At 36.6% G+C, this 24865-nt stretch overlaps 1 protein-coding gene across 5 annotated transcripts in view; it reads right to left on the bottom strand.

Moving 5' to 3' along the window:
- LOC145674406 (putative Na(+)/H(+) antiporter nhx-9) overlaps window positions 1-24865 on the bottom strand; it is a 310549-nt gene that overhangs the window by 182558 nt on the left and 103126 nt on the right. The gene's annotated exons all lie outside the window — the stretch shown is intronic.

Genomic DNA, 24865 nt, shown 5'->3' on the forward strand with positions numbered 1-24865 from the left:
TACGGAAATGAAATCTAAGTTTAACGTCCCATTGTTATGCCGGTTAGGCTAAAGGAGACTGTGATAAGAAATGGTGGAATGAAGAGTGGGATGAAACGGGAGAACCCACGAGCACTGTGTTTGTCCACCACAAAGTCCACACGGCGCGAGCTGGGATCGAACCAGGGACCAGGAAAGAACACTCGCTGAGCAGATGACAGTGGTAAAGGAAGCATATAAAACCTCAAAGTGCTACGAGAAAATGTGAAACTGATTGAGAAAAACAGAGGATTTGATGTGTGATTGGACGGCAAGAGTCTTGACGGGGAAGAACGAGATGCTTCCGAAATAAGTACTTTTATCAAATGCAAGCAAATTTAAATATGTACACCTTGTCTCAAAAAGGTTGAGCGCATTCTTTATTGGTGTTTTGAGGCAAAAATTTTCTAAGTCCAGCTTCGGGTATCTTCGGGAAAAAGTAAGCCAGGTTCGAACCTCCAAGCCAGCCTTTGCAATCGGGAAAAAGTTTGCAGATGTGTTTTTCTTCTTTTAAATATAATAAGACTTGTTACCAAGTGTTTAGAAAAGCAACATTAATTGAAATACTTAATGATACAATATTTCGAAACCTTGCACATGCTTGTTTGTCATTTAGCTTTCTATACGTAATGGAACATTTAAATACGTTAAAGAATCTTTCCATATGTAAAAGAATGCTCAAAGTTAAGAAATAGAACATAATTATCGCCTGAGTACTAAAATAAAAGTCAAAGTAGAACAGAAACAGCGTTTGTAATGGATATGAATGTCATAATTATCTTGAGATCTGTTATACATCGCTAGAAGCTTAGTTCTAGAAGTCCTTGTGTTAGCTCATTGGTAAGCTGTCGGATTTCAAATCATAAGGTTATGAGTTCGAATCCCATCTGTGTCAATATTTTTTTTTAAATTATATTTTCCGCAATGCATGAGAAATTATATAAAATAATTACATTAAAATACATAAGTTGTTTATATATAACATAATAATTGCAGAGCATAGTAATTATTATGTTTAAAATATAACATCTGAGATAATTTTCGCAGTAGGTCGGTATTATATATGAGGATGTAAATACAAGTTAAGAAACTCGTTCAATAGCAATAAATAAATCATGTAGTGTATTTATTTGCAGCTGTTTGTCATATAGAGAGTAATTCTCAACATTCATAATATAGAATGTCATTTATGTTCTTGAAAAGTTATTCGATGCATAAACAGAGGGTATAAACAGAGAATCCAAAGTCGGAACGCTCGCAAAAAAATTCATGAACCCCAAAGGTCACGTGAGCAGACTGGAATTGTCCTTATGAAGCATGCCACAGCAGAAAGTTTTTACATAGATTTTCAATTCTATTCCTGATATATGCTTTTGCAATGTGGAAGTAGTGATGCCTTGAGTCGCCCTCTCTCGCTCGCTCGCTCGCTCACTCTCTCTCTATTTATACAGAATATAAAAGTGGATTTATGTGTGTGTTTCAACTTAATCCTGATATATCTAGAGCAATTTTAACTATATTTCTTACAGTCTGGAAAAAGAGTACTGTCGGGATACATATCAAAAATGCTAGAAACGGGTCGATATTATTGAATCCATAGTTTCGTGGTCGCTTAGGTGAATAACTCTACTTTCAATTCAAGTCCAATTAAGCTCCCATTAGCACCCAGGGTGGTTACGTAGCGACATAAAGATATCGAAATCAACCGATATTAGAATCGAATCATAAGTTTTCAGCGCCGCTAACAGTGCAGCATTTCCCATTAGTCCACATTAGTCCCATTGCCTAGAGGGCAACATATTTGCAGAGTGCAAATTTTAAAACTTGAATAATATTTTAATTTTTTCCGTATGAAAAGTTAAAAATCATGAGCAAATATACTATTTCACGAGCAATCCTCTTTTACTATTCTAATATGTTTAATAATAGCGTAAGAAATGTAATAGTAATTCAGAACATGTTTCACAGTTGTTATTTTTTCTTACATAGTTGTAGCTGTAGCATGTAGTGAGTGGAATTTAACTGTAATAAATTCACTAATTAACCATATTCGAATTAAGTTTTATTTTTAAGTTCGGAATGAAGGGGCGGAGAAATATGGAGTTATTGGGGGCACCGAGCTTTTCTACATTTTACTTTCAAGATCTCCATTTTTCTTTTGTCATTTGTTCCTAATAAAAAAAGTTCAGTCACTTTTGGATTGTCATAGGATAGTAGGAGTTGGATTTTGGGATGCAGCCTGTGAGATTCTAGAGGAGCTAACTGCTTGAAAAAATATTTTTGAATCATCTGTAACATATGATATAAGGATATGTATCATAAAAAAATTAAAGTAACTATGTCTGCGTAATCATCACGGTCAAATTGCAAAGTCATATGAATTGACGTTTGGTATATAATCAGGCTCCAATCCCAACTGGGAAGTTATCATACGCGTGTCACTTTCATTATAATACATATCCTTAGGGGGAGTAGAAGTCCGAATTTTTGCGAAAAATTTAGTATCTCACAAGCCGTTCAACTGAGAGCTGAAATTCAGCATATAACTCTTTATTAAAAATAAAGAGAATATGCCCTGGTATTTTTTAAAATTGTCTTTTATGAGCGGGGGAACGGGGGTGCATTTTCTATATATTGGAAATTGGTAGTGGGTTGATTTGTAAAAATAATCGAAAACGATTGATATTAGTTGCGAAAAAAATTGAGTAATGCAAACTAAAGTTCTTTTTGAATTTTATACCCACTGCTTTCTATTTGTAATTGCTGAAGCTGGTGTTTAATATATGGAGCGTTCCGAGCATAAGGCAATCAAGCCATAAAGTTAGAGAAAAATGGCCATAAAATTTGTATTCTAAACTTAATTACATGGGCATTTCCAATTAGTACGGCATGCTTAATTATATAGAAAATTAGTTTCTCTCTCTGTCTCTCTCTCTCTCTCTCTCTCTTTTTTAACGTTGGTCTACTTTTCCTTGATTCGAAACTTTTAAATTTCACCCTATTTTCTACTGAAATGTGTCTGTAAGGCAACAAAGAAATAATTACATATGATAAATTTAAATTCATTTTAATTCGGAAGATGAGAAACACTTTGCCATTATATATCGTAAAGGTCAGACCCACCAGTATTGTAACAAAGAGGTGCTTGAGCCAATGACGGTAGAAATTCAAACTCCGATAAGTGATAATTTCACAGTCTTGTTTTATTACAAGTGTAATCTCTTTAGTCAATGGAGAGGAGGACGTGGGTCATCGGTCAGAGTTGATGTCGATGGGTTTTGGTGGGTCGGAGTGGTTCATAGTTGGTGGTGGGTTAGAGTGGATCACGATGGTTGATGGGTCAGAGTGGGCCAATGGGTCATTTGGGTGGTGGGTCATAGTGGGTCATGGTGGGTCGTGGATCAAATTTTCATTGACCCACACCATCTCTGGTTAAAATTGTACTAAAGATAAGAGGCACCGAAGATGCATGTCGGCTATTATGCTCAAATTTTGCGCATGGATAGTACTCCACCAGAAAGCAATAAATCTGAAACGGTTCACGGTATGACCTCCTAGAACTCGAGATGTAGGGGTTTGTCTGATTGGCTAAATTAAGACGTCAATGATTTATCCTTCAACAACCAAGCTTTTTATGATCGTTTCCGTGGGGAAGTCAGAAGAACACGTGCCTAGTAATCGTAATATTGATAGTTCGCGTCCACCCCGGGGTATTTGTTTTGTTTCACCTAACTATAAACAAATCACACATATAGGCATTTTAACATATTTTGGGAGAGTAATTTTGTGGTTCGTTGGCGTTTCATCGCGTCTCTGCCGCTGGTAGTAAAGTTTTCAATATGGAATTTGGGCCATCACGGATCGTCGCTGCGGGGCCACCAATTTCTGGCGAGAGGTTAATAGTTGACAATCTGTAGTCCACCGACGCTTACAGCTTAGGGTAATGAACGATGTCCTTGCCTTGTAGACTTCATGACTACCGACGTCGGCAGTCAACTAGCTTTTAGTATTTCTTTACTAACCATCTATCGTTCATGTTTGTACACGGTGTAGTAGTAGTAGTAGTAGTAGTAGTAGTAGTAATAATAATAATAATAATAATAATAATAATAATAATAATAATAATAATAATAATAATAATAATAATAATAATAATAATAATAATAATAATAATAATAATAATAATAATAATAATAATTATTATTATTATTATTATTATTATTATTATTATTATTATTATTATTATTATTATTATTATTATTATTATTATTATTATTATTTGTAGTAACAGTAGTATAATTGATGATAGAATAATTATTGTCTATGTATTGTCTAGGTAGGACTACACACAGGATTTGGCTCGTTTTGGTTCGACTTGACTCTAATTCGAGTCGAGTTGGAAGATATTTTTCGCGCCGAGTCCAAGAGTAGACCTCAAAGATGTCTGTTTCGAGTCGAGTCGAGTTTCAAAGAAAAGTCGTTCGTGCCCATCCCTACTAATGAGAGCTTAATCGGAGTTAAGCGAAATTGAAAGTCTCACTATTTATCTAAGCGACCCCGAAAACTATGAATCTAATATCGATCATTTTCTAGCAATCTTTTATATATATCCCCCTCCCATTCACCATAGGTAACCCGACAGCACTCTTTTTGAAACTATAAGAAATGTGGTTAAAATTACTCTAGGCCAGTGGTTCTCAATCTAATTCCTATCACGATCCCCTTTTATCACACGCTCTTGCCAGCGACCCTTTTATAATTTGTTTTATAATAAGCTTGTGTGGGATTTTTAACATACCTATTTCTATAATAGTAGAATCCATTTTTTTTTTTTTTTGTTTATAGTGAACAGTGCCATGGAAAATCATTGCCCGGGGCGAGAGTATAGTACGATGTCACCGTATATATGAGTGACGTCGACAGACTAGCTACGAAGCGCCACCATGGTTGGCACGAAGCTCAATAACATTTTCAAAATAAACCCTACCTTTCCTTAATTTTGAGCACATTTTATTACGTTTTTCCTTCTATTTTACACATGTGCACATGCACTTTCCTAACTTGAGTAACACACTTCCTCCGAAATGTGTGGCCCCTCTTTTCGGCGCCCGGCACTGACAGTGGATACAGTAACTGTAATATCTATATTCCCAACGACGAAGGTGCTGGTTCAAGATGGATGTTAAACTCCTTCATTGAAGAGGCCATTAACGTATCCGATCTAAGCCCACAACTTCTTGACCAAATAATAGAATGATCACGCGACAAGTCTTTGCAACTGGTTTTCTGTAACGAAGACTTGGACAAGTTCTGCCTGATGAGGAGAGAAGAATATCCTGGTCTGGTGATTGCTGCTTTAAAAGTAATAATTCCATTTGCTATATCGTACTTGTGCGAAAGTGTTTTTTTTATGGTAAACATTAAAACAAAGATAAGAAATCGCTTATCAGTTGAAAACGGCTTGATAATATTCGTCATGAAGATTGAACCGGGCATTGCCGCACTAGTGAAATTACACCATGCTTAGGTATCTCATTAGGTTTTAATTTTAATTGTATTTCAATGTGCAGGTTTTGTTTCATGTGTATTTTTCTAGTATTTCTATATACAGTTCTCATTAGTTTTATATCATACCTCTTTGATTTAAATTCATTTTTAAACAACTCTACTAACTAACTAACTCTATGGCCTATGGAACCCGGAGGTTCAATGCCGCGTTCACAAAAGCTCTACACTGACTTCTATCCTTAGCCAATTGGATCCAGTTTCTACTTTGTATTCTTATCTCAGCGAGATCCATCTTAATATTGTCCTCCCATCTGCCCCTAGGTCTTCCTAATGGTCGTCTTCCGTTTTGTCTTCCAGTCAAGACTTTCAAAGCGTTTCTACTTTCTTCCATTCTAGCTACCTGACCTGCCTACCTAAGCCTCCTAGACTTGACGACCCTAACAATGTTGGGTAACCGTATAAATTATGTAGTTCCTCGTTATGAAGTTTCCGCCATTCCCCATTCCCGTTCCTCTTGGGTCCGAATATTCGTCTAAAGATCTTGTTCTCAAATACTTTCAGTCTATGTTCTTCCCTCAGAGTAAGCGACCATGTTTCGCAACCATACAGAACAACAGGCATGATTATCGTTTTGTATATTTTAAGCTTCAAATTTCTCGACAGAATTCGCGACGACAAGAGACTTTGAACCGAATAGTAACACGAATTCTACACCCTTTGAAAATGTTCAGTAGACTTATTTTTTATTGTTCTTTACAGTGTGTATAAAAAATAAAAGTATGCCTATCAGAACAAAATTAAAAATAATATTTAAAAATAATTTCTGGTATAGATTCTAACTATATAGATTCTAGATTCTAACTATATTTATCTCTTCCGCCTATCTTCGCGATCCCCTAGGGGCCGCGACTCCCAGGTTGAGAAACCCTGCTCTAGGCATACATGAGTTATGATGGAACATACATACATACACTTTTATATGTATAAATGCAGATAAGAGAGAGTTGAGAGAGAGCGATTAAGGAATTACCGCTCTCAATCTCTTCACTTTACTTTTGCGATTCGTGAATTTCTTACGTGACAGTTTGGGGCTAGCTAGTTTTTTGTCTTGAACCACGATCCGATTTTCGATATGCTCTACCTAAATGCTGTAATGCGAATATTGAGAAGTTATCTGCGATGAAAGTAGCTGCAAATAAATATATTACATAACTTATTTATTGCTATTACACGATTTTTTAAAATTTGTATTCAATATTCACACATAACACACCGACGTTCTGTGAATACCTCAGATGTTATATTTTAAAGATTAGAATTAGGCCTACTTATGTCGTGAAATGATATGAATATATATATTCAACTGATATATACAACTGATGATATGAAAATATATATACAACTGATGAATTGTAATGTAACTATTTTACATAATTTTCATGCATTGAGGAAAGTAGAATATCATAAAGGAATCTCACCTGAACGGGTATCGAACTCACGATTTAAACGCTCGGTGGTGTACCACTGAGCTAACATGACCGCTTTTCGGAAGCTGCTTCTGAAATATAACTGAGCTCATACGTAAATGCTCTTTTCCGTATGGAAATCACAATGACGAAACGAGAGTGTGAATACACAGTCTCGAAATATTGTATCATTAAGTATTTCAATCAATGTTACTTTTTTCTACACTTAATACCATTTCAACATGTCTTATTATATTTAACAGAAGGAAAAACATATCTGTACATCTTTTCCCGATTACTAAGGTTGGCTGTGGAGGTTCGAACCAGCAGCTTTAGTTTACTGTTTTCCGAAGACACCCGAAGTTGGACTTCGAAAGTGTTCGTCTCAAAACAGCTATAATCATATCGCTCAATCTGTTTGGTATATGGTATATGTTTTTATACGTGTAAAGTCAGTATAACAATTCATTCTTTAAACAGCTTTTCGTATGTATTAATATTCCTTTATAAAAACTGTTTTTATTATTATTATTACGGCGCACCATTTTCAGATTTCTTTCGCGAGTCGTTGACCAAGTCGTTCGCCACCAGCGTTGCCAGACTCACAGCTCGGAATTATTCCAAAACCTGATCGAACTTATGCTAGATTCGGTCAAATTATGCTAGATCCTCATAATTACTAATTCAGGAGAAAAAAAAAACAAAGTTGAGATACGATAACGTAACTTAAAATACACAGACAGCAAGAATGCATGGATAGAACTCAATACTTCACGCACCAAAATTTTAACTCAACTAAATTACTGCAGTCGTTGCCAAACTCAATGGCGTATATATCGTATAAATGAATGCAAAGTTTTTGTTTATATATTTTGAAAGAAAATTACTTCGCAGCATAAGCGGAGTTGGGAATCGTCTGCTGGGGGAGGGGGCAGATTTTTGGTCGGTCTCGGAGCTGTCATTTCAGGAATAAATATGATCATGAAGTCAGAAGTAAAGATGGTGAAGTTGTCAAAAAGTTGGGGGGAGAATGGCCCCCATAGCTCCGCCCATGCCTCGGAGTTAAAGGATTAGAAAACCCTGGGTGGAGCCACAAAAAAAAAGCCCAAAGCCGTTCCGAACTTACTTAGACTGCCTGTATGGTTTACCGAGTGTATGAATCAATGGAAGAGGATACATTTCTGCCGTTCTTTTTCTTCCCACGACCAACTTCTCCAGGTTTTACGGCTTTTTGATAACTTGCTGAAATTGTGCTAGATTTGGGCAGGATGCTAAAAGCAAGATGCTAGGTGCTAGAGACATGCAAATTATGCTAGATCTAGCATCATTATGCTAGATCTGGCAACGCTGTTCCCCACAATAGGCTTGTCGTGCAAGTACTACACGTCAGGTACTAGCTTTTACCTATTGCTTTCTTCTCACAGCTCAGAACATTGGTAACTATGGATAGACGTACAGCAGTAATTACTTTATGGGAGTTGGAAGGTTATTCTGCAACTGCAGCTAGCAGGCGAGTAGGTGTCCCGGCATCTACAGGAAGGCAATGGATTAGGAAATATGGCGCTACAGGTCAGACTGGTAATTTACGATCTCCTGGTCGTCCGCATGTGTCAACCGAAGCCCGGTTAGACCCACTAAGGACGTCTAGACAGATAAGGGAAGCTTCTCTCTTTCCTGGTAGTAAGCATACAGCTCTGCGAAGGCTTCGTCATGCTGGGTTACGTGGCCGTGTTGCTGCCGTGAAGGAAAAACTCTCAGACGACCACAAAATTTACCGTCTCGCGTTTGCACAGGCGAATGTGGGTCTCAATTGGGAAAACGTAGTTTTCTCAGATGAATCCATATTCACAACATCAAAGGAGGGACGCCGTTTTGTGTATCGTCCGAGAGGCACCCGATATGACCATGGATATGTGGCTGCTTGCAATCGCAGTGGCCATGTATCTATTTTATGTTGGGGTTGGATTTCCAGTCGCGGAGCAGGACAGCTTCATAGAATTGAAGGACATCTGGACAATGCTCAGTACTTAGACATTATCAGTAATATCATGGTGCCATCTGTACGAGTATTTCAGCCTGATGGTGTAATTCAGTTCCAGCAATACCAGTCGCCAATACATAATTCCCGTGTGGTTCAGGAATGGTTCGCAGGGCACCCTGAGATTGATTTAATCGACTGGCCGCCTCATGGAGCAGACCTCAATCTCATGGAAAATATGCGAGCAGAAGTGAAGCGTACTCTAAGGGAAAGTTGGCCTGAGGCAGATCCACCAAGAACTCAGGATGACCTGTGGCATCTTGTTTCCGAAGCATGGCTGGAGGTAGGGGAAGGAGATAGATTTGTCACCCATGTAATAGATTCCATGCCCAGAAGAATGGAGCGTGTAATAAATTCAGAAGGGTCTTGGACACAATATTAATGACCCCGCCTTAACTCCCGAAAACAGCCCTTTTCAGGGCTACCTAAACGCTTCTGAAAATATTTCTAGAAGTAAACCACTCCTTGTATCCGATTTCTGTGCAATCCTACTAACAAAAGAATGATAATTAGCTGTAGGCTTTGAACTCAAGACCTCTTCAGTGGCAAGTCCGTACTATACGAGTGAGCTAACATGAACACGCAAACCTAACCTGAAGAAACACGACTTTCAATTTCTGGTATTCGATGACAATGATGCTCATATACTTTGGAAATGTTGTATTCAACTTGGGATATTCTGCAACACACACACACACATAAACAAAGCGAAAGAGAGAGAGAGATGAATACACAAAAGCATATTCAACGTATTCGAATGAGACTAAGTAACGACATTCCGTTCTAAAGAGAATTTGTGTTTCTTCCCGTGACGTTAAGGGGATCGGGAAAAGCTATGTGTCTTGAAGCAGGATACGACTTTGGATACTCTGTTTATACACTTTCTATATCCGTAGGAATATACTGTATTTCACGAATATAAATAACATACTGTAATGAGAATATTGAGAAGTTAAATCTGTATGACAAATAGCTGCAAATAAATACACTACATAACTTATTTATTGCTATTAAACGATTTTCCTAACTTGTATTTAACATTCTCATATAAAATAACGACCTACTGTGAAAATTATTTCAGTTGTTATATTTTAAACATAATAATTACTATGTTCTGCAATTATTATGTTATATATAAACAACTTATGTATTTTAATGTAATTATTTTATATAATTTTTCATGCATTGCGGAAAATATAATTTAAAAAAATGTATTGACACAGATGGGATTCGAACTCATAACCTTATGATTTGAAATCCGACAGCTTACCAATGAGCTAACACAAGGACTTCTAGAACTAAGCTTCTAGCGATGTATAACGGATCTCAAGATAATTATGACATTCATATCCATTACAAACGCTGTTTCTGTTCTACTTTGACTTTTATTTTAGTACTCAGGCGATAATTATGTTCTATTTCTTAACTTTGAGCATTCTTTTACATATGGAAAGATTCTTTAACGTATTTAAATGCTCCATTACGTATAGAGAGCTAAATGACAAACAAGCATGTGCAAGGTTTCGAAATATTGTATCATTAAGTATTTCCATCAATGTTACTTTTTTAAACACTTGGTAACAAATCTTATTATATTTAAAAGAAGAAAAACACATCTGCAAACTTTTTCCCGATTGCAAAGGCTGGCTTGGAGGTTCGAACCTGGCTTACTTTTTCCCGAAGATACCCGAAGCTGGACTTAGAAAATTTTTGCCTCAAAACACCAATAAAGAATGCGCTCAACCTTTTTGAGACAAGGTGTACACCTTTTCTTCTTTTAAATATAATAAGATTTGTTACCAAGTGTTTAAAAAAGCAACATTGATTGAAATACTTAATGATACAATATTTCGAAACTTTTTTATTAATGTGAGCACATGCTTGTTTGTCATTTAGCTCTCTATACGTAATGGAACATTTAAATACGTTAAAGAATCTTTCCATATGTAAAAGAATGCTCAAAGTTAAGAAATAGAACATAATTATCGCCTGAGTACTAAAATAAAAGTCAAAGTAGAACAGAAACAGCGTTTGTAATGGATATGAATGTCATAATTATCTTGAGATCCGTTATACATCGCTAGAAGCTTAGTTCTAGAAGTCCTTGTGTTAGCTCATTGGTAAGTGTTCGGATTTCAAATCATAAGGTTGTGAGTTCGAATCCCACCTGGGTCAATACTTTTTTTAAAATTATATTTTCCGCAATGCATAAAAAATTATATAAAATAATTACATTGAAATACATAAGTTGTTTATATATAACATAATAATTGCAGAACATAGTAATTATTATGTTTAAAATATAACATCTGAGATAATTTTCACAGTAGGTCGTTATTATATATGAGAATGTTAAATACAAGTTAGGAAAATCGTTTAATAGCAATAAATAAGTTATGTAGTGTATTTATTTGCAGCTATTTGTCATACAGATTTAACTTCTCAATATTCTCATTACAGTATGTTATTTATATTCGTGAAATACAGTATATTCCTACGGATATAGAAAGTGTATAAACAGAGTATCCAAAGTCGTATCCTGCTTCAAGACACATAACTTTTCCCGATCCCCTTAACGTCACGGGAAGAAACACAAATTCTCTTTAGAACGGAATGTCGTTACTTAGAGTCTCATTCGAATACGTTGAATATGCTTTTGTGTATTCATCTCTCTCTCTTTCTCTCTTTCTCTCTCTCTCTCTCTCTTTCGCTTTGTTTATGTGTGTGTGTGTGTTGCGGAATATCCCAAGTTGAATACAACATTTCCAAAGTATATGAGCATCATTGTCATCGAATACCAGAAATTGAAAGTCGTGTTTCTTCAGGTTAGGTTTGCGTGTTCATGTTAGCTGACTGGTAGAGTACGGACTTGCCACTGAAGAGGTCTTGAGTTCAAAGCCAAAGCTAATTATCATTCTTTTGTTAGTAGGATTGCACAGAAATCGGATACAAGGAGTGTTTTACTTCTAGAAATATTTTCAGAAACGTTTAGGTAGCCCTGAAAAGGGCTGTTTTCGGGAGTTAAGGCGGGGACATTAATATTGTGTTCAAGACCCTTCTGAATTTATTACACGCTCCATTCTTCTGGGCATGGAATCTATTACATGGGTGACAAATCTATCTCCTTCCCCTACCTCCAGCCATGCTTCGGAAACAAGATGCCACAGGTCATCCTGAGTTCTTGGTGGATCTGCCTCAGGCCAACTTTCCCTTAGTTCACTTCTGCCCACATATTTTCCATGAGATTGAGGTCTGCTCCACGAGGCGGCCAGTCGATTAAATCAATCTCAGGGTGCCCTGCGAACCATTCCTGAACCACACGGGAATTATGTATTGGCGACTGGTATTGCTGGAACTGAATTACACCATCAGGCTGAAATACTCGTACAGATGGCACCATGATATTACTGATAACGTCTAAGTACTGAGCATTGTCCAGATGTCCTTCAATTCTATGATGCTGTCCTGCTCCGCGACTGGAAATCCAACCCCAACATAAAATAGATACATGGCCACTGCGATTGCAAGCAGCCACATATCCATGGTCATATCGGGTGCCCCTCGGACGATACACAAAACGGCGTCCCTCATTTGATGTTGTGAATATGGATTCATCTGAGAAAACTACGTTTTCCCAATTGAGACCCACATTCGCCTGTGCAAACGCGAAACGGTAAATTTTGTGGTCGTCTGAGAGTTTTTCCTTCACGGCAGCAACACGGCCACGTAACCCAGCATGACGAAGCCTTCGCAGAGCTGTATGCTTACTACCAGGAAAGAGAGAAGCTTCCCTTAGCTGTCTAGACGTCCTTAGTGGGTCTAACCGGGCTTCGTTTACTAATCTCGCATCTTGGGCTTCGGTTGACACATGCGGACGACCAGGAGATCGTAAATTACCAGTCTGACCTGTAGCATCATGTTTCCGAATCCATTGCCTTCCTGTAGAGGCCGGGACACCTACTCGCCTGCTAGCTGCAGTTGCAGAATAACCTTCCAACTCCCATAAAGTAATTACTGCTGTACGTCTATCCATAGTTACCAATGTTCTGAGCTGTGAGAAGAAAGCAATAGGTAAAAGCTAGTACCTGACGTGTGATTGGTTACTTGCACGACACGCCTATTGTGGGGAACAGCGTTGCCAGATCTAGCATAATTTGCATGTCTCTAGCACCTAGCATCTTGCTTTTAGCATCCTGCCCAAATCTAGCACAATTTCAGCAAGTTATCAAAAAGCCGTAAAACCTGGAGAAGTTGGTCGTGGGAAGAAAAAGAATGGCAGAAATGTATCCTCTTCCATTGATTCATACACTCGGTAAACCATACAGGCAGTCTTATTTTCCTAAGTAAGTTCGGAACGGCTTTGGGCTTTTTTTTTTTTTGTGGCTCCACCCAGGGTTTTCTAATCCTTTAACTCCGAGGCATGGGCGGAGCTATGGGGGCCATTCTCCCCCAACTTTTTGACAACTTCACCATCTTTACTTCTGACTTCATGATCATATTTATTCCTGAAATGACAGCTCCGAGACCGACCAAAAATCTGCCCCCTTCCCCAGCAGACGATTCCCAACTCCGCTTATGCTGCGAAGTAATTTTCTTTCAAAATATGTAAACAAAAACTTTGCATTCATTTATACGATATATACGCCATTGAGTTTGGCAACGACTGCAGTAATTTAGTTGAGTTAAAATTTTGGTGCGTGAAGTATTGAGTTCTATCCATGCATTCTTGCTCTCTGTGTATTTTAAGTTACGTTATCGTATCTCAACTTTGTTTTTTTTTTTAACCCCTGAATTAGTAATTATGAGGATCTAGCATAATTTGACCGAATCTAGCATAAGTTCGATCAGGTTTTGGAATAATTCCGAGCTGTGAGTCTGGCAACGCTGGTGGCGAACGACTTGGTCAACGACTTGCGAAAGAAATCTGAAAATGGTGCGCCGTAATAATAATAATAAAAACAGTTTTTATAAAGGAATATTAATACACACGAAAAGCTGTTGAAAGAATGAATTGTTATACTGACTTTACACGTGTAAAAACATATACCATATACCAAACAGATTGAGCGATATGATTATAGCTGTTTTGAGACGAACACTTTCGAAGTCCAACTTCGGGTGTCTTCGGAAAACAGTAAACTAAAGCTGCTGGTTCGAACCTCCAAAGCCAACCTTAGTAATCGGGAAAAGATGTACAGATATGTTTTTCCTTCTGTTAAATATAATAAGACATGTTGAAATGGTATTAAGTGTAGAAAAAAGTAACATTGATTGAAATACTTAATGATACAATATTTCGAGACTATGTATTCACACTCTCGTTTCGTCATTGTGATTTCCATACGGAAAAGAGCATTTACGTATGAGCTCAGTTATATTTCAGAAGCAGCTTCCGAAAAGCGGTCATGTTAGCTCAATGTTACACGTGAGTTCGATACCCGTTCAGGTGAGATTCCTTTATGATATTCTACTTTCCTCAATGCATGAAAATTATGTAAAATAGTTACATTACAATTCATCAGTTGTATATATATTTTCATATCAGTTGTATATCGTCGTCGGCAATTCAAAACCTGCTATGTGCATTTTGCAGGAGAAGCGAAAAACAGTATCCTGGTTAGATTTTTCGCTTTATAAAAGTGATGTTATAAGTAATATTTGATGCTGCACTTAACTTGATATGTTCTCAAGTTACTTGAGAAGGTATCAAGTGACGTGCAGCATCAAATATTACTTATAACATCACTTTTATAAAGCGAAAAATCTAACCAGGATACTGTTTTTCGCTTCTCCTGCAAAATGCACATAGCAGGTTTTGAATTGCCGACGACGATATATGAGTTGAATATATATATTCATATCATCAGTTGTATATATCAGTTGAATATATATATTCATATCATTTCACGACATAAGTAATTCTTATCTTTAAAATATAACATCTGAGGTATTCACAGAACGTCGGTGTGTTATGTGTGAATATTGAATACAAATTTAAAAAATCGTGTAATAGCAATAAATAAGTTATGTAATATATTTATTTGCAGCTACTTTCATCGCAGATAACTTCTCAATATTCGCATTACAGCATTTAGGTAGAGCATATCGAAAATCGGATCGTGGTCCAAGACAAAAAACTAGCTAGCCCCAAACTGTCACGTAAGAAATTCACGAATCGCAAAAGTAAAGTGAAGAGATTGAGAGCGGTAATTCCTTAATCGCTCTCTCTCAACTCTCTTATCTGCATTTATACATATAAAAGTGTATGTATGTATGTTTCATCATAACTCATGTATGCCTAGAGCAGGGTTTCTCAACCTGGGAGTCGCGGCCCCTAGGGGATCGCGAAGATAGGCGGAAGAGATAAATATAGTTAGAATCTAATACCAGAAATTATTTTTAATTTTGTTCTGATAGGCATACTTTTATTTTTTATACACACTGTAAAGAACAATAAAAAATAACGTCTACTGAACATTTTCAAAGGGTGTAGAATTCGTGTTACTATTCGGTTCAAAGTCTCTTGTCGTCGCGAATTCTGTCGAGAAATTTGAAGCTTAAAATATACAAAACGATAATCATGCCTGTTGTTCTGTATGGTTGCGAAACATGGTCGCTTACTCTGAGGGAAGAACATAGACTGAAAGCATTTGAGAACAAGATCCTTAGACGAATATTCGGACCCAAGAGGAACGGGAATGGGGAATGGCGGAAACTTCATAACGAGGAACTACATAATTTATACGGTTACCCAACATTGTTAGGGTCGTCAAGTCTAGGAGGCTTAGGTGGGCAGGTCAGGTAGCTAGAATGGAAGAAAGTAGAAACGCTTTGAAAGTCTTGACTGGAAGACCAAACGGAAAACGACCATTAGGAAGACCTAGGGGCAGATGGGAGGACAATATTAAGATGGATCTCGCTGAGATAAGAATACAAAGTAGAAACTGGATCCAATTGGCTAAGGATAGAAGTCAGTGTAGAGCTTTTGTGAACGCGGCATTGAACCTCCGGGTTCCATAGGCCATAGAGTTAGTTAGTTAATAGAGTTGTTTAAAAATGAATTTAAATCAAAGAGGTATGATATAAAACTAATGAGAACTGTATATAGAAATACTAGAAAAATACACATGAAACAAAACCTGCACATTGAAATACAATTAAAATTAAAACCTAATGAGATACCTAAGCATGGTGTAATTTCACTAGTGCAGCAATGCCCGGTTCAATCTTCATGACGAATATTATCAAGCCATTTTCAACTGATAAGCGATTTCTAAACTTTGTTTTAATGTTTACCATAAAAAAAAAAAAAAAACACTTTCGCACAAGTACGATATAGCAAATGGAATTATTACTTTTAAAGCAGCAATCACCAGACCAGGATATTCTTCTCTCCTCATCAGGCAGAACTTGTCCAAGTCTTCGTTACAGAAAACCAGTTGCAAAGACTTGTCGCATGATCATTCTATTATTTGGTCAAGAAGTTGTGGGCCTAGATCGGATACGTTAATGGCCTCTTCAATGAAGGAGTTTAACATCCATCTTGAACCAGCACCTTCGTCGTTGGGAACATAGATATTACAGTTACTGTATCCACTGTCAGTGCCGGGCGCCGAAAAGAGGGGCCACACATTTCGGAGGAAGTGTGTTACTCAAGTTAGGAAAGTGCATGTGCACATGTGTAAAATAGAAGGAAAAACGTAATAAAATGTGCTCAAAATTAAGGAAAGGTAGGGTTTATTTTGAAAATGTTATTGAGCTTCGTGCCAACCATGGTGGCGCTTCGTAGCTAGTCTGTCGACGTCACTCATATATACGGTGACATCGTACTATACTCTCGCCCCGGGCAATGATTTTCCATGGCACTGTTCACTATAAACAAAAAAAAAAAAAAAAAAAATGGATTCTACTATTATAGAAATAGGTATGTTAAAAATCCCACACAAGCTTATTATAAAACAAATTATAAAAGGGTCGCTGGCAAGAGCGTGTGATAAAAGGGGATCGTGATAGGAATTAGATTGAGAACCACTGGCCTAGAGTAATTTTAACCACATTTCTTATAGTTTCAAAAAGAGTGCTGTCGGGTTACCTATGGTGAATGGGAGGGGGATACATATAAAAGATTGCTAGAAAATGATCGATATTAGATTCATAGTTTTCGGGGTCGCTTAGATAAATAGTGAGACTTTCAATTTCGCTTAACTCCGATTAAGCTCTCATTAGTAGGGATGGGCACGAACGACTTTTCTTTGAAACTCGACTCGACTCGAAACAGACATCTTTGAGGTCTACTCTTGGACTCGGCGCGAAAAATATCTTCCAACTCGACTCGGATTAGAGTCAAGTCGAACCAAAACGAGCCAAATCCTGTGTGTAGTCCTACCTAGACAATACATAGACAATAATTATTCTATCATCAATTATACTACTGTTACTACAAATAATAATAATAATAATAATAATAATAATAATAATAATAATAATAATAATAATAATAATAATAATAATAATAATAATAATAATAATAATAATAATAATAATAATAATAATAATAATTATTATTATTATTATTATTATTATTATTATTATTATTATTATTATTATTATTATTATTATTATTATTATTATTATTATTATGACAACACCGTGTACAAACATGAACGATAGATGGTTAGTAAAGGAATACTAAAAGCTAGTTGACTGCCGACGTCGGTAGTCATGAGGTCTACAAGGCAAGGACATCGTTCATTACCCTAAGCTGTAAGCGTCGGTGGACTACAGATGGTCAACTATTAACCTCTCGCCAGAAATTGGTGGCCCAAGTTCCATTTTGAAAACTTTACTACCAGCGGCAGAGACGCGATGAAACGCCAACGAACCACAAAATTACTCTCCCAAAATATGTTAAAATGCCTATATGTGTGATTTGTTTATATTTAGGTGAAACAAAAAAACACAAAACAAATACCCCGGGGTGGACGCGAACTATCAATATTACGATTACTAAGCACGTGTTCTTCTGACTTCTCCACGGAAACGATCATAAAAAGCTTGGTTGTTGAAGGATAAATCATTGACGTCTTAATTTAGCCAATCAGACAAACCCCTACATCTCGAGTTCTAGGAGGTCATACCGTGAACAGTTTCAGATTTATTGCTTTCTGGTGGAGTACTATCCATGCGCAAAAGGAGGTGGGCTGATAAGGGCCATTTTTCGCCCATCAGGCCCGAGATGTGAAATGCATGGTTTTCAATAGTATACCTCATAAAAATAAGAAAACAAATATATTTTAACGGAAAGCGCTATAAGTGAGAGGTAAAAAAAAAATAAACAAAGAGGTAAGTCGTGTGTTAATGATGGAACGTAAACACTAATGTCATGAGTTGTAATCCGAGAAAGCAATAGTAAATATAACACTAATGGCAAGAATAAGAAGAATGAAGTCTACTACGACTATGAGATCAATATATTACATCGGAAATAATCAAGCATAGATAATAATCAGACAGCTGGAGACACTTGTAGCTAGTTTGCAGATTAGGCATCGTGCTTGCTGTCGTCATCCGAATCGCCACTGGACCATCTTGCAGGCGCCATCTTGTAGTGTGTGAGTATATTATAGACTTGGTTTCTTAACTGCGGTGGAATTGTGGCGCCAGTAAGCCAGAAACCATAGTACGGAAGCAACATGCGCACAACATCTAACGACCCGAGGCCTACTTTACATTGACAGTACCATTGTATGTGTGCGATGTTGCTTTGCTCTGTTTTGATCCAAATATTATAGGTTTTAAATTTTATGTGTCGTGATCGTAACTGAACTCGGAGAACAGAAGCATCGTCATGATGTATGTACAGAGAGTACATACCTTCGTCACTTAAGTGCTCGTGAGTGTAAGATTGGCTATATATATATATATATATATATATATATATATATATATATATATATATATATATATATATATATATATATATATATATATATATATATATATATATATATATATATATATATATATATATATATATATATATATATATATATATGGGGGTGTTTGTGGGTATGGGTATGTATTAACTTGGATCGGATACATCAGGTAGTTATTGTTGGTCGTTGTTTTTCATCTTTCCCTTAGTATTGCAATATAGCGTATCAATGAATTCCCATAGGTACTTCATTGACGTGTGGTATGTATGATTCTTCGATATAGATATATATATATATATATATATATATGAGAAATTCATGCCATTCTGCGACTGGTTTTCCTGCTCGCACCTTTACTCATACCACTTTCAGAAATGACACGCTTTCTCAATACTCCATAACGTGCTGTCTCTATTTTTGCTGCCCTACACACACATCCGCGCAAACAATACATTTTCTTTATATATTTTATTGACATGGTGAGCATGTATTTTCAGTCACAATCGGTAAATAACATCAGAGCTGGAGTCTCCAGTTGAACTCGTACATTACAGCGTATGAACGGTAGTCATCGCTATATACTCTCACGCAATACATTTTGTTCTCTAATAGGTAGAAGGACACACTGAACCAAAATCAATTAGTACTCATATCAAAGGTTACACAGCGTTATATTATGACGAGTCAGATTTATTTTGGTTCATCGACTCCTTCTTCCTAAAAGCCTCCATCAAAGACAGCAAACATTACCAAAATGTCGCAAAACGCTGAAACGAACTCTTTTTGGGCACTCATTTCTATGACTTACTATTTTCTTTATCGCGTATCTATTTTCTTTACATATGCAACATATCTTCTAGTATACAAATACATTGCAAACTTGTCAGAATCGGACACTTCATTTGTCAGTTGTCTGATGGGCGAAAAATGGCCCTTATCCGCCCACCTCCTTTGAGCATAATAGCCGACATGCATCTTCGGTGCCTCTTATCTTTAGTACAATTTTAACCAGAGATGGTGTGGGTCAATGAAAATTTGATCCACGACCCACCATGACCCACTATGACCCACCACCCAAATGACCCATTGGCCCACTCTGACCCATCAACCATCATGATCCACTCGGACCCACCACCAACTATGAACCACTCTGAACCATTGCGACCAACTCCGACCCGCCAAAACCCATCGACATCAACTCTGACCGATGACCCACGTCCTCCTCTCCATTGACTAAAGAGATTACACTTGTAATAAAACAAGACTGTGAAATTATCACTTATCGGAGTTTGAATTTCTACCGTCATTGGCTCAAGCACCTCTTTGTTACAATACTGGTGGGTCTGACCTTTACGATATATAATGGCAAAGTGTTTCTCATCTTCCGAATTAAAATGAATTTAAATTTATCATATGTAATTATTTCTTTGTTGCCTTACAGACACATTTCAGTAGAAAATAGGGTGAAATTTCAAAGTTTCGAATCAAGGAAAAGTAGACCAACGTAAAAAAAAAAAAAAAAAAAAAAAAAAAAAAGAGAGAAACTAATTTTCTATATAATTAAGCATGCCGTACTAATTGAAAATGCCCATGTAATTAAGTTTAGAATACAAATTTTATGGCCATTTTTCTCTAACTTTATGGCTTGATTGCCTTATGCTCGGAACGCTCCATATATTAAACACCAGCTTCAGCAATTATAAATAGAAAGTAGTGGGTATAAAATTCAAAAAGAACTTTAGTTTGCATTACTCAATTTTTTTCTCAACTAATATCAATCGTTTTCGATTATTTTTACAAATCAACCCACTACCAATTTCCAATATATAGAAAATGCACCCCCGTCCCCCCGCTCATAAAAGACAATTTTAAAAAATGCCAGGGCATATTCTCTTTATTTTTAATAAAGAGTTATATGCTGAATTTCAGCTCTCAGTTGAACGGCTTGTGAGATACTAAATTTTTCGCAAAAATTCGGACTTTACTCCCCCTAAGGATATGTATTATAATGAAAGTGACACGCGTATGATAACTTCCCAGTTGGGATTGGAGCCTGATTATATACCAAACGTCAATTCATTTGACTTTGCAATTTGACCGTGATGATTACGCAGACATAGTTACTTTCAATTTTTTATGATACATATCCTTATTTCATATGTTACAGATGATTCAAAAATATTTTTTCAAGCAGTTAGCTCCTCTAGAATCTCACAGGCTGCATCCCAAAATCCAACTCCTACTACCCTATGACAATCCAAAAGTGACTGAACTTTTTTTATTAGGAACAAATGACAAAAGAAAAATGGAGATCTTGAAAGTAAAATGTAGAAAAGCTCGGTGCCCCCAATAACTCCATATTTCTCCGCCCCTTCATTCCGAACTTAAAAATAAAACTTAATTCGAATATGGTTAATTAGTGAATTTATTACAGTTAAATTCCACTCACTACATGCTACAGCTACAACTATGTAACAAAAAATAACAACTGTGAAACATGTTCTGAATTACTATTACATTTCTTACGCTATTATTAAACATATTAGAATAGTAAAAGAGGATTGTTCGTGAAATAGTATATTCGCTCATGATTTTTAACTTTTTCATACGGAAAAAATTAAAATATTATTCAAATTTTAAAATTTGCACTCTGCAAATATGTTGCCCTCTAGGCAATGGGACTAATGGGAAATGCTGCACTGTCAGCGGCGCTGAAAACTTACGATTCGATTCTAATATCGGTTGATTTCGATATCTTTATGTCGCTACGTAACCACCCTGGGTGCTAATGGGAGCTTAATTGGACTTGAATTGAAAGTAGAGCTATTCACCTAAGCGACCACGAAACTATGGATTCAATAATAATATCGGCCCGTTTCTAGCATTTTTGATATGTATCCCGACAGTACTCTTTTTCCAGACTGTAAGAAATATAGTTAAAATTGCTCTAGATATATCAGAATTATGTTGAAACACACACATAAATCCACTTTTATATTCTGTATAAATAGAGAGAGAGTGAGCGAGCGAGCGAGCGAGAGAGGGCGACTCAAGGCATCACCACTTCCACATTGCAAAAACATATATCAGGAATTGAATTGAAAATCTATGTAAAGACTTTCTGCTGTGGCATCCTTCATAAGGACAATTCCAGTCTGCTCACGTGACCTTTGGGGTTCATGAATTTTTTTGCGAGCGTTCCGACTTTGGATTCTCTGCTTATACCCTCTGTTTATGCATCGAATAACTTTTCAAGAACATAAATGACATTCTATATTATGAATGTTGAGAATTACTCTCTATATGACAAATAGCTGCAAATAAATTCACTACATGATTTATTTATTGCTATTGAACGAGTTTCTTAACTTGTATTTACATCCTCATATATAATACCGACCTACTGTGAAAATTATCTCAGATGTTATATTTTAAACATAATAATTACTATGTTCTGCAATTATTATGCTATATATAAACAACTTATGTATTTTAATGTAATTATTTTATATAATTTTTCATGCATTGCGGAAAAAATAATTTTAAAAAAAGTATTGACCCAGATGGGATTCGAACTCACAACCTTATGATTTGAAATCCGAAAACTTACCAATGAGCTAACACAAGGACTTCTAGAATTAAGCTTCTAGCGATGTATAACGGATCTCAAGATAATTATGACATTCATATCCATTACAAACGCTGTTTCTGTTCTACTTTGACTTTTATTTTAGTACTCAGGCGATAATTATGTTCTATTTCTTAACTTTGAGCATTCTTTTACATATGGAAAGATTCTTTAACGTATTTAAATGTTCCATTACGTATAGAAAGCTAAATGACAAACAAGCATGTGCTCACATTAATAAAAGGTTTCGAAATATTATATCATTAAGTATTTCAATCAATGTTGCCTTTTTAAACACTTGGTAACAAGTCTTATTATATTTAAAAGAAGAAAAACACATCTGCAAACTTTTTCCCGATTGCAAAGGCTGGCCTGGAGGTTCGAACCTGGCTTACTTTTTCCCGAAGATACCCGAAGCTGGACTTAGAAAATTTTTGCCTCAAAACACCAATAAAGAATGCGCTCAACCTTTTTGAGACAAGGTGTACTTATAACATCGGTTTCAGTTGAGAGATTATTCTCTGCACCGAAAGTAACTTTAACAGATAAAAGATAGGCCTAGATTGTCTGTAGAAAACTTAGAAAGACAGTCATTTACTGTTCCGTGAACTATGAATAAAATCTTACTATTGTGACACAAAGATGTTTGGGAAATTTACAGTTGAAATTTTAGAGCCTATGTTTTAATTTTTGGCGCCTATTTTCGTATTTTGACGACCTATTTTAGGCGCCTAAAACAAGTTTTTCGTGCCTAAAATTCCGAAATCTACTCATATCAACGTCACGGTTGCTCGGAGTTGCCAACATTAGAACAAAATTATCCGATAAAACAAAAACAAAAAAAAAAAAAAAAATCGTATATTCCAAGGATGTTATAAAATAGAGAATCTGCCCATACAACAAAATCGTGAAGCCATACGTCACAGCTTTGCCACACCTACTTTGCCCACTCCGCGCCACTAAGATCACAATGTTTCAAGCTAACAACCATGCCAGGAACGAGAGCAGCCAATCAGACGTACCGGCTCAGACGATGCTCGGTTGTTTTTCGGCTTAATTGAGTTCATATGGTGAAGATACGTATGGGCAGATCCTCTATATTTTTAACATCCTTGATATGAACTATATGAAGCAAAACAGAGCATCGTCCGAGCTGGCACGTCTGATTGGCTACTCTCGTTTCCGCCATGAATGACTGCTCGAAACATTGTGATTTTAGTGGCTCGGCGTGGGCAGAGTAGGTGTGGCGAAGCTATGACACATTGCTTCACGATTTTGTAGTATGGGCAGATCCTCTATTTTATAACATCCTTGGTATATTCGCTATACACGTGATAATTGTAGAAACCAGTATGATACTACAAATAATAATAATACATAATGAACCTATCTAGCAATGTTCAGTTTCAAACTGCAAATCGGTGTGACCTCTCATTCTTTTAATCTTTATTAACATTACCTTGAACATTATTTCCACCATCCCCCTTGGAAACTAATTTGAACTTAAAGAATGGATGCAGAGTTGCCAATTTTCAAGTAGTTTATTTTAGCCTGAAAGACTGAAAAACGTCAGTGAGCTCCCTTGTGGCTGAGTGGTTAGCGAACGCGTCTTTGACGTGGGAGACCCGGTTAGATTCCTGTGGTTCCTGATCCCCTATATGTAGGTTCACGTCTCCTATAGCCTCGCTGCTGAAAGGGATGCTAAACAGAAAACCAAATCAAAAACAAAGCTTGTGTGTTTTAAAATATAATATCTATCATGCTTATTTCAATTTATTTACACATTCAAAAACTGAGAAAAAAAAGCGTGGGTTCTAAAATTATCGTACATTCACCTATCATTTTTTTTTTTGGTTAAGCCGGTCAAAGGGTTACGCCCTTTCTTCGGGACGAGGATATAAGTATGGGGAATTTGCTTTATTTATAGGGGGCATTGAGGTTCACCTATCATCACAAGGGCCCTACCGTATACAACATTAAGGCATAAATGATCGTACATCAAGGTAATTTATCGTATGGTTAGCAAATCCGAGGTTACTTGCCAGCCGTTCCCCTCCTCCCTCTGAGATAGTCGAAGCAATCCGACGAAAAGAAACATTAGATCGGAAATTAATCAGTATACAGCGAAGAACCCTAGAAATAATCCAAATAGTTCCAGGAAGCGCATGAACTAAAGTGCATGTATTGGCACTACAGCACTCGTTTCCAACTACCGGCGGGAGCTCATGTAGTTCGGATTCCACGTTAATCAGTAGGTCCACGTCTCATATAG

Source organism: Thermobia domestica, chromosome 17 (assembly GCF_964235325.1).
Source record: "Thermobia domestica chromosome 17, izTheDome1.hap1.1, whole genome shotgun sequence".
NCBI lineage: Eukaryota > Metazoa > Arthropoda > Insecta > Zygentoma > Lepismatidae > Thermobia > Thermobia domestica.